General features: G+C 38.8%; 1 protein-coding gene across 19 annotated transcripts in view; it reads right to left on the minus strand.

The window, feature by feature from the left end:
• ZNF385B (zinc finger protein 385B) overlaps positions 1-12325 on the minus strand; it is a 149929-nt gene that overhangs the window by 57076 nt on the left and 80528 nt on the right. Inside the window, exon 1 of one of the 19 annotated variants that reach the window (XM_085552664.1) lies at positions 6511-6567. The exons of 16 other annotated variants lie outside the window; for them this stretch is intronic. The gene's annotated coding sequence lies outside the window, so the exon portion shown is untranslated. Of the gene's footprint in view, positions 1-2569; positions 2727-5881; positions 6018-6510; positions 6568-12325 lie in introns of those variants that run through there. 2 more of the 19 variants (XM_032445865.2, XM_015868385.3) reach the window with 2 other exon arrangements.

Genomic DNA, 12325 nt, shown 5'->3' on the forward strand with positions numbered 1-12325 from the left:
CATTTAGGTTAGCAAGTCAGATTTTATTCTAAACAAATGGTGACAGCTACTAATAAACACAATACTTCTGCATGCACTGAAGTAAGCTGAAGCTTTATAACCTACTCCAGCTTCTTTGTCCTGGGAACCCCTGTCTTGCTCAGCCATCTCCCTCGCATGTCCACAGCTGGGGCAGCTCTGTGCCTCCTCTGCACCTGATTGGTTATAGAAAGTGCTGTTTTAGAGTGGCTTGCTCTTATGAAGTTGTCCAAGCATGAAAAAAACAAAAACAACAACAAATATTTGTGTCTTTTTCAGCTCCCTTTTCTCTTGCCATCCATATTAATGCACCTTCCTGAAAACCTAAAGATCACTCTTTTTTCTTTTTTTCCTCTCTCCATTTGTTCACATCAGATGTCTCCCTTTGCCTTTTCCACTCCCCAAGCACTAAATAAACAACTTTTTTTTTTTTTTTTTTTGCTTTTCTGATGCCATTCACAATAAAGAACATAACATCACCACAAGCCTACTGAAGCCACGATCTAGCCTGGACAATGAGACAACTTCCATTCCAGCCTCTGTGTTGACTTCTTTAAATGTATATTCATGATGCATCAGGCCTGCATGTGCCCCAGGATGAAGCACTGTACACCATCCTCTCTCTGATTAGCAACCAACCTGTGCCAACAGCTTACTGCCATACCAGTATAAATGCAACTGTTTTTTCCTCTTTAGGAATGCGGAAGGACTGAGGTATGATGACAAACAACCTCCCGAAGACTAATACCTTTACCTAGAGTACAGAAAAAGTATAGAAGCATTTTTTGACTTAATACCTTTCTATACAAATGGATGTGTCCCTATTAAGGAACAACTACAAAAATGACCCATTATCATATAAGTTCCATTATACTGGAATTAAAGCTAGTTGCAGTTAGCCTACTAAAGAGCAAGTTCCCTCAGCACTTCTCATACAATCCGATTTCTTAAAAACCAAACTTTTTATCCTGAATTCCAGCACCAATCCATACTTGGCCTCAACATAGCCTTTCCTTCTGGAGGCCCTGAGTTGCTATCCACTGGCAACAAACACAGCAATCAAAAGGAGTGCTGCTGGGTGACTGTTTTGTTATTGCACTGCCGAAGCCATCAAAGCTTAACTTTTACAGTTGGAGTTTTATGTCTGCAGTTGGCTTCTTTCTCTTTGTCACACTTAAATACTCCAACAAAGCAGCTCAGCAAAAAATGTAATAGGGGGTCCAGATCAAAAACACATTGTCACAGCTGTGTCTAATCATTTAACTCCATTAGACAATTTCTAACTCTCTTAAAAGAGCTATTAGCTCAGAGAATTTAATGCTTCATTTGCTTTTCCCACCTATTACACAATCACTGCTAGAACATTCAGCTACCTAAGTTGTTTCTTGTTTTCTTTCTAAGTACTTCCATTGACACAGCTCCCTAAATGTCCTTCAGCTAGAAGACTACATATAGCTCATTTGTGCTCTTCGAGCTGTCTGCTCTGGAAACCAGGTTCACTACTGAACAAAATTAGGGCATGGGGGATGTTTGTTTGTTTTGTTCTTAAATAAATAAAGGCATTCTGCGTTTCAGAAAATTCAAAAGAAATTTGAAGATTCAAAGCACTTCCCATCTACCCAAAGAGTCACAATTTCAGTCCCACCCTCCCTTTTTTTTCCTAATGTTTTCATAGTATGGTAGTTACTTTTAGAAGAATCACAGTCTTTCTGTTTTGGAATACGAGGCAGGGAAGAAAGGCAGAATTTAAATCTTTCATAATATTGTCCACGTAGTCTACAATAAACAGTGAATTTTAACTGCTCCGCCAAAGCACAGAGCACACAACATAAAAGCATCCAAAAAGGTCAAACTGGTAACACTACTAGGCAGATTTACTGTACTACATATGCAGTTTAATTTAAATCTAAGTGAAAAAACGATCCTTTTCCTAATACTAGCTTAACTGAAGAAAATCACACATGTCTTAGAAGTAGTTTCAAGAAAAAAACCAAACAATTTTATAATTTTGTAGTTAACACTACAGAAGGGAAAATGCTTCTCCCTCCTTTGTGCTCTAACTAAAGAAAGAAGAAAGTTTGAGGATTTCCCACAGGACTTCATTTCTCTCTTCATCAGATGCCCTGCTGCATCCCCTCTGCTCAGAGCACACACTCCTGCAAGTCAAAGCAAATGGCATGACAAAACTGTGCTTCTTGAGCTTTAGGAGTTACCAGCATCCTGTTATCCTGTAAATGGAAATAAGTGCAGAGACTTTGCCCTACTGAAGAAAATAGAAGCGAGACAGACTAGTACTTCTCACACCTAAAATCACAACAACGGTGCTTCAGAATGGGAAACGAGGACAAGAGTTGCAATGCTGACTAAAGTTTAGGCCTTTTATAAGTGGAAGAAAAATGCTACAGATCACCAGAGCCTTACAGTATTCAGAAACTGCAGAGCTTTCACAGAGACCATTCAACCATGAATCATTTCAGCAAAACAAAGGTATAAAACAGACCACGTTGTCCCACAAAGGCTTCCCGCTGCTAATTGGTGTCATGTTGCTTACCTTATTGCCTAGGGCTACAGCCCACCTCCACTGCAGCATTTAAACATACGCAGCATGAGACTCAGAGAAAAATAATCCTTGCAGTTCGGTACGGTGCATTTGTAATGCTAGGTGCTGCGAGACAGTGGGCAACCAACAAGTCCAAACAAATCAGGGCTGCTGTAATTGTGTGCTTAGCTTTAATTACCCTCGAGGACACTGTTTGCAACTTGACTCCAGAGGGAAGGCAGCCTATTATTGACATCACCAGATCAAATATAACCTAAAAGACTGACAAGCAGCATTTCAGCAGCTCATTTCCTATTATTGTTCTTGAAACTAAGTTTGGGGATTACAGCATTAGAAGGCTAGCTGGCTGCGACATATCTTATAAGTAAATTCTTCTCTTATGTTACTTTATTATTTTTAAAAAAGATGATGTCTGCTTAAATTTTTGAAAAAGTTCAAAACCTTGGAGAGCAGGGTTATGGAGATGCTGGAGGGTCATGAGATTCAGAAGATCAGAGCCCTCAAATCCTGACTCTGCTGTATTAAGATGCACTATTTTACTTGCTCATCAGTCCTGACTTTGAGAATAACTACAAAAATCTGAAAATTCATTAAAAAAAAAATAGAGTACATGGTATCTAGCCTGTGGAGAAATAAAGGCAACAGATTTATAACTAACAGAGTTGGTAGCACTAATCACCACATCAGTAGCCTTACTAAACATTAATTAGTGTAATTAGTAACTGGCATTTGAATAGGAACATTATTCTGTTTTGAAAGCAGCAGTGCACCAGGCCTGCCTGGGCTGGGTCATAAAGAGTTACAATGCTGTTACGTATTCAAAAACTATGAGAAAAGCATGAATGCAGATTTATGAATACTGTCATGCAGCTTGCATCTCTACCCACAATCACACTTGAACAGGCTGGGCAGCCCCACTAGCCTTTAATCCACTCCCAGTTCCTCCCCTGAGCTGGCACAGGGAGTCCCAGTGTTTATAAACAAACCAGCAACAAACCAAGAAAAGAGAAAAATGCTTTCAGCCAGACCTGTGAGCTGGTCAAATCAAACCCACAGCCATCCAAAGAAAGCAGTGAGATGTGGTGGACAAAAAAAGAAGAATGAAAAATGTTGTGAGCACTGATACCTCTCATCCATGCCCAGACTCGACCAAACTGGCCCTCAGCATCCTGGCAGCATAGCAGAAAAATTTCATGCCTGTCACACTGTGTTTCTGGTTCTCTCTCTCAGGATAGCATCCATCTAACAGGGCAGCGTTATCTCACTTTCAGCTTGTGCTACACAGCATCCCTTCCCTGCATTCACAGAGTGGTGAGCCCTGCTCATCTGCCCTGCTGGTTATTACTCAGCTCCTGTTCCTCTCTGTATGCTTTGGCATAAACTTATTTGTCTGCTTCTTCAAAGGGAAAATAATAAATCTGTTCCCAAACTCATATTGGCCCTTCTCCACTTCTAAATTACACTCCGAAACCATCAGGCCTTTTTTAGTGCTCTGGGACTTCACAACAGTAACAGCTCTGAGATTTCCATCAATGCAAGTATCCTCACGCAGCATTTATCATAACTTTTAAGATCCCAGTTCATCAAAACACTAACTTCTTCTTACATTGCAATCTCACCATTTCATCGCTTTAGTAAGATGATGGTCACTTTAACAGAATCACTCTTTCTAACAGCAACAATGCAAAAACACCACACAACCCCAACTTCTTTGCTTCCTCTGGCATTTACAGAATAAGAATCCACTCTTCTCCTTGCTATTCTGTTTGTATTGCAAGTGCATTTACAAGAAAGATTTCTTAAAGTTAGATGCTTCTGTCTCATTTCTTGCTTTTTTTAAATTTTGTCCTTCACATTACTTTTCTTCTTTCACCCTCTATAATTTGAACTACTTCCCCTTTCCTATCTCCACATACAGTCCTTATGCTTCACAGCAGAAACAGCTTACATTTAGTCCTGCTTTCCGTGCTACGCTTCCTGATAGTTTGTACTGGCACTTATATTAAGGAGTCTCTAAAAGAACTTCCAAACTCCTTCAGTAAGTGTGATAAAGGCTGCATGATTTAGTATGAAGAAGAGTCAGGCAAGATGACTATTCTGTTCTTATGCCTATAAAGAATATAACCCCATCTCATTTCTGTAACAGCTTTTCTCTATCTTAAAGAGTAATAGTTCACTCTGACTTTAAAAGCTACAATCCTTAATTTTTTTGTTTCCTCAGTTCTAATGAATTAGTCAGATGTAGCAGCACACAAGCTCCAGCCAACCTCCAGGAAAAAGTAGAAGTATTTCTCTCACCCCTTTCTTTCCTAACCCCTGGCTATGTAGTAAGGTAAATATCAAGCCTATGATTCTGAGAAGATTGAAGCAGTGCACATATTTACATTCTTTCTCTCCATCCTAAACTTTACTTCTTCTGTTTTAAAAATGTGACTGTGTTCCCAATCACTGAGCTTTAAATTCACGTGTAAACCTTTTTTCTCAATTCTATCAACTGCCTTGCAGATTACTCTCCTTTCATACTTATTTGTTGGTTAGATGGAAACAGCAGAAGACTTGTGTACTGAAGGTAATACAATTTAGATTATGAGAAACCCTAAAAATCATACCTCTGTGCTTTTCCCTTTTAATTGCATGTATTTGCTATTGTCAAGAAAAAAAAAACAGGGCAAACAAAATTGCTGTAAAAACTTATAAGCCTGGAGGTATAATGTGCGATGCACAGAACTCCAGCAAATGGTCCAAGCTTGCATCTGTTGCACTGGTGTGAATCCATTATCATTCCTTTTAAGTGCACATCCTCACTAGGATTAGCAGCAGTGCAAGTGTGAGATCTGGCTGATTAACATCTCCAGGAGGAGCACTGTGTAGACACAACAACTGCTAGGTCAGATGCTAGAGTTTCACTGTGCAAAGGAACAATAAAAGGAGTGATCAAGGTATTTGTTATCAGACTGACACTACATTAACAAAACCTTCTACATGTTTTTCATTGACAAATGTTCTTCCTAAGTTGCCGTATAAAGAGCCCAGCAAATATGTGGAACAGCAAAAGGAAAGAGGCAAATGATTATCACACCACACAGATCACAGCATCTGCTGTGAGGGGGCCAGAATAGCCAACAGCCTGGGGAAAGGAACACAGCCCACCCTTCTACCACCACACATTCTGCATGACACACTGCACCCTTCACCTCATGCAAATGTCCTGAATCACATCATCTTGCACGTAATTGTCATAGTAGTGTGCTGAATTGGGCAAGTGAAGTTTGCAAAGATAGGGATGAAAGACCAGTTCCTTACCAAAGGTCCAGGATCAAACATTCCTGCGGATACAGCAGTCATGGTTTCACAGTTGTCTGCATTCCATAATGGGTTTAAAATATGCCATATATTTCTGCAGCAGAACAGCCCTTCGGAGTGAAGCCATGCTGCAGAACACACTCCATCAGCAGAATCCAATCAAACAGGCTAATCCAGGAGCTGGGGATGATTAAGAAGTAGCTCTGAACTGGCGTTTTAGGAAATACTCACTGGAGGTCAATCACCTATAAGAATGAGTCCGTACTTCCATAGACATCCTCAACAGTTGGCATAAACTACCTTCCTCCACCTGCATGGAGGTATGTACACCCCTTGGAGTTTGCACTGTCCTCCAGAATTTTCAAAGCCATTATCTGGACAGATTTGATAATCAAGTTTGGGTGAAAATTATCTTTAACTATACTATATGCCTTCCAGGACAGGATGAAATCAGAGAAATGAATTTGTTACTAATCTGCTTTTATGTGCTCTAATTAGAAAGAACATAATAGCTTTAAGTAGCTTTGTAACCCACACAGTAATGACAGCAGAGCAGCAAGGTCCTAGGCTGTATGTGAGGATTTGCTCAAATACAACAGGCACAGAAACAAAGGAAAGGAGCAGCTTACCTTCAGTAGGCACCAAGTACACAGGGATCTCCAGCAAGAGAGTCTTACCTCCACTGCCAACCCTTAAACAAGGTCTGGGAAGGAGTGGATCCTGACTCCACCCCTTCCAGTCACTCAGTGCATTTCATACACCTGAGTTCCCTAGGGTTGGCTCTGCCTTCTCACCGGGTGCTCAATCACTGGTTCATGCCCTGACTTAGCATTTCTGCTACATGCTTCAAAAATAAAAATAAAATCCTTAAGTATCTATGAAAGTGTAGTCAGAGCAGAAAAGAGAACAGGAAAGAACAAATCTATTTTTCAGTAGCTGAACATTTTCACTACAGAGAAGTATTCTATACCTACTCCCCTATAGAAGCAGCGTGTATTCATTTTTTATTGTTGCTTTGCTTTGCTTTAACTGAGAGGCTACTTAACTACAGGTTTTGCAAAGACAATTTCTATCTTACGCAGAAATGCCTACTTCTACAGCACTTTTTCCCAGTACATGAATTTCAAACATGTTCTAGTAAACACTTCAGAAAGTTGCACAAGACAAAAATGAGTCATGCAAGGTGAAATCTAATCCTCAGATGTCTTTTCTATTACTGAAAGCAGAAATGTAGCATATTTTAAAACCCATATGGAGTGTACATTTGAATAGAAGTCAGTGACCAATAACTGAATCAAAAACAAACAGAAACTTTCATCTTTAGAGCACTGCTGCCAGAATATAAAAACATCTATTTACCCCCCAGATTTTATAGCACTGATTGTAACAATGAAGAAAGATGAACATTCTACAACAATAATGAGGAAATGTGCCTCATGATCCTTTCTAAATTCATTTCCAGTATTAACAGAGAAGTGCTCATCTTATGCGGTGGGATCCCACATGCAGCACTGTGTTTAAATCTTGGCATCGATGACACAGAAAAGGAAGAATGAACTTAAAGCTGGGAATACAATGAAATCATATGAGCAGCTGGGTTTCAGTATGGTATGAAGAGAAAAACTCCAGCTAGTTTTGTGACTGTAAACCTTCATGCCAACAGGGGTTTGGGTAGGATGAGCTTTGTTCAATATTTCTATTCCTGTATGAGCATATTCAAGCATAACAATAGAGGAAACCTGTAAATCAATTTCAGACCAGCTGCTCTTCCTTTGCTGGGATAGATTACAGATTGATGAATCAAACCATCAGTGAGCAGTACAGAACACAAATAAGACAAGCAAAAACTACAGAAAATAAAAATATCCTGGACACAGAAGTTTTTCCTATTGATAACTTTGGGCACATGGTAATAATCATAAAAAAAATTACATATAGTAGAAACAATTGTATATGTTTCCAAATTATACTTGAGCTGCAAAAGTGCAGGACTGACATGTTAGAGTGGCAATGAAAGATAAGGAGGAAAAAGCCCAACTTCCTCCTCTGCGCAAAAGCATTATTCATGAAGTCTCATGACCCGGCAACCGCTTAAGGGACAAAGCTTGAAGTATCAAAACGCACCTTCTTCCATGAAGGAAAGAATTATCATTGATGGCAATGCTTATTATGTGAAGTAGCAGGACCTCTTCACTTAAAAAGGATTTACAAATTGAAGTGACTGATACAAGAAGCAAGCTCCAGAAAATGTAGCAAATATTAACAGTGAGATAGTAACAATACACAGTCAAGAGAGGCAAGGGGCAATGCAAGCTATTTGAAAGACTAGCAGAGTTGTGAAAGTTTGGAGATTAGAGACAATTGAAGGAAAAGGATATAACTGGAAAAGAAGCCAATCAAACCCACTAGGTTTGAACATCAAGGTAAGTTTCTTAACACCAGCATAGTTCTGAGTCATAGTTAGTGCTCATGGTGGCACTCTTTTTGAGCTGAAACAGACTGTGGAAATAACCTCCCTAGAGAATCTGTGAATCTCAACAACACACAAGACAGTATCCAGACTGAATAAAACAGTGTTTTATGTACAGCAAAAGCAATACCTTATGGATAAGAAGAAGCTTAGATGACCAGCAAGGTATACTGTGATTGCAGCCATTAAAGAAGTTGCAACAAAGATATTTACAACTAGTGCCATATACTTCCTTTTTTTCTTTAACTGAAGTATAAAGATCGTCTTGCTCGATTTTAAGGGGTTTGTTCTTTCAAATAGTTTTATCACAATTTTTACATGAGAGATCAATGCAGAGAAATTTAGCAGAAGCAAACTAAAGCACAAACATATGCTATATGCATGAAGGATGCCCCAGGTGAAGTGGATTTTATCCAGTTCAGTCCCCAGCAAAAATGTGGGTCCTTTCTGCTGAAATAACATTGCCAATAGCTTGGCAAAATATGAAAGCATGCAGAAATATTTCTTTCTTCTGTTCATAGAGAAAAAGTTTTCAGTCCAATCAGTGGGAAATAGGAGCACTTATCTCTGCCTGAAATGTTCATGTTTGTTTTTCTGTGGTATTTGCATTTTCCTGCAGTTTACATGCAGAGAACAATATAAACTCTGTACGAGAATCATTCCAAGAGTTATGTACCAACTCCTGCAGACAATTAAAGCAGAAAAGCTTTCCATATTTACTTTTCTGCCTGATCTTGTTGTTGACAACTGAACATTTTAATTGTGCTCAATAGAGTCATTGCAAATTCTGGGAAAAGAAGGTTGCTAAGATTCCCTCTCATACTGAAGGCGGAATTTTCCACTTTGTATAAATACTATTTTTATCAATTTGTATAGAGTCCTGCTAGTGCTGTACATGAAATGGAAAGTTCCACAGAGTAATAGAACTGGGAACTTTTGTTCATGGGACATTTATCTTCATATCAAGAACAAATGAGCACCACAGTCAAGAGCAGGACTTTTTATCTGAGCAGTAAATTAAAAAAAAACACAAACATAAGTTATGTCTCATTTCAAATTTTAATCTTCCACAAAGCACTTTCATCAAAGTTCATGCTAACATACCACGAGCACAGCTGCTAGTTGTCATACCCCTGATATCCACCATAACTATCTGCTTCCATGCAAAATGCTGACAGTTACATCAGTGAAAGCAGAGCTTTTATTTAGGAACACTAGGATTCATGTTAGTTGCAACAAAGGGGTATACCTGTCAAAGAATTTATATTATTTTTTTCCAGGGTGACTAACAGGTTTCTGCCATTACCTCTAAATACATCAAAGCGCTTTGATTAAAACCCCATCTCTACGAAACAGAACTAGACAGAATCTCAAGAATTCATCCAATCTACATACATAAAATGAAACCTTCTGAGAATCTGCAAGAATTCTACTTTAAATCTGTGGCACCACTCAAGGTGTACACCACTATAAAAAGCACTCAGAACATCGGGAAAATATGAAAAGTTAAGCCACAAACTGTCAGGAGAAAAGAGTCTGATAGAGCCTCCATAGGATTCAGTGCATTTTCTTTGCATGCACATAGCTGATAAATAAATTAAAAAAAAAAAAAAAAAAAAAAAAAAAAAAGAAATCAGATGTTTGAAACAGATCATGGTGAACTGTAAAGAGGCATCCATTATAAACAATGAAAATCCATAACCTGTCTCTAATTTAAAAGAAGGGTCAGCAAGACTATGTAGGCTTGCTATTTAGTCTGCAAATATTACACTGGGACAAGTATCAAGATCTTGCTTACAGCCCAGAACTTCAATTACATGATAGAAACCATAGGAAAATAATAAGATTGATTATATTTATTAACTATGCAAATCAATCCATGGAATTACAAATACTGTTTTGTACTGTTTTGGCATTTCAAAGTTCACCCTTCAACAGCAACAAGATATTGAGAGATCTGCTCTAACTCTGGTGAAAGCAATACAGACATGGTCTTCCACTGAAAGCCTGGAAACCCACTTCTTAAAGTTTTGCTCACATTGAAAAAGTTTGTGACAAAAGTATAAACGCATATTTGACTTGCAAAAGGATTCATTGGTGACACATCACAGAAAAATGAATCATTTGCTACCTTTGGATTCAGAAGATAACTGAATTTAGGAAGAAGAACAGCTTTGTTTATAGGCTGATCAAATTTGTTGGGAAATCAGATTTAATGCAGAACATGTCAGAAGGGAAGTAGTCCCTGGAAGATTCAAACAAAGATGGGACTGCATTAAGATGTAAAATGTCACTGTGAGACTAGGCACAGCACTGAGCCTGAAGTGATAGTGATTTAAAGCAAGCACTACTCAACTTGGGGCCAGCCTGCAGCCAGCCAGTGGCCTTTAGTTGCTCCAGGCACACACACAATAGATGTGCAGGCATTCTTGGCACTATTATGTATCTAGTTTTCTTGTTCAGGAAACAAAATAGGTACAGAGTAACCACTAATACTTCTGCTATTATCTCCCTGCAAATGGAGCCTGCCAATCTCAGGTGCAGCTGTTTTCCCATCTCTCATGAAAAGAAAATTAATTTTATTAAGCATTCTGGCAAAAACAATTTCATACTTCCATCAGCTCATCTCAATTGATGTCATCAGAAGCAGGGGAGCGGGTTTGCCTCAGTTCATTTCAGTCTCATTTAGATTCCCCTCATTCTGCCTCCTCTCTCTAACCTCTCTCTCAGACAGCTGAACATACCTGCCAGAGGAATGAGAGGGTGGCAGCTCTATACCCCAATGTCCAACTCCCAAAAGCTGACAGGAAAAATGACAGAAATCTTGCCACTTCAAACTTTCCTTGAAATGTCCTTCAGTTGACAGTCATGGACTACGTAGCTTAGAGTTACACTTTAATTACAGTTTTAAGAAAGTCTAGCATGACTGGTAACTTTAAAATACCTATTATTTCATCTGAGTTACATACATGCTTCAGGTTTACCTAAAGACTTTCAAAACCAAAAGCTGCTCAGAAAGCTTTTCCAACAGAGACAAATGAAAACAAATAAGGAAACTGAATCTGTTGAGTTTATGACATTGACAGCCCTGAAATTTCTTTTAGGAGCACTCCATCTCAACACACCACAAAACAGCAATAACAACAAAAATCCCCACACCAACAGGAAAGAAAACAATAAAGAAACATACTTTCCCTCATGAGGCAAGGAAAGGGTGAGAGCTGGATGTGTTTCATACTGCAAACAAGCAAAATTACTTGAATAAAACAAATTTTAAAATATATTACTGTTGTCTATACTATGAAGGGAAAGAAAGATGTAACTGGAATCATGAGGATAACATTGCTAACTGCCCAGTTCTCTGCAGTCTAAAACAGATGGTATTTCACAGTGTCACTGACTGAAGCTGTTCTGTTTATCCATGTGCAGAAAGGGCTTGTTGATGCCATCAAGTTAGGCTCCAAGAAACACCCAGGTGCAGTCAGTCTCCACCTTCCACTTTTCTCGTAGAGCAGAAAAGCCTGCTTTGATTACAGACAGCTCAAACAATCAGCAAACCCTACATTCAAGAACCGAGGTGACACCTTCACAAAGTGCAGAGCACGAACATGATACACTAACCTGGAGAAAGCTGCATTCAAATCCAGGTAATTTAAGACTCTGAAAGGTATTTTGGTACATGCCATACTGACAGCATTCGTATATATTAAGTGGGTAGAATTTTCACAGTACAGCCCACCACCAGTACCTCAAAGAGACTTGTCAAGTGCTGGTCACAAACTACTTAAAAGGATATAGTTTCCTTTTCACTAATTCATCTGTCACAACATTTGTTTAAGAATAGATTTACTCTTTCATTACCTCTCAACTACATAGAAATTGCAATTGGAAATTAATTCCAGTTCTCCCATCTCAAGCACCTTTCTTACAATCATTCCCCCTTGTCTGGTTTTCAGCACTAGTTGCAGTCTGAT

The sequence above is a fragment of the Coturnix japonica genome, chromosome 7, assembly GCF_054131305.1.
Source record: "Coturnix japonica strain WE chromosome 7, WE-NBRP24, whole genome shotgun sequence".
NCBI classification, from domain to species: domain Eukaryota; kingdom Metazoa; phylum Chordata; class Aves; order Galliformes; family Phasianidae; genus Coturnix; species Coturnix japonica.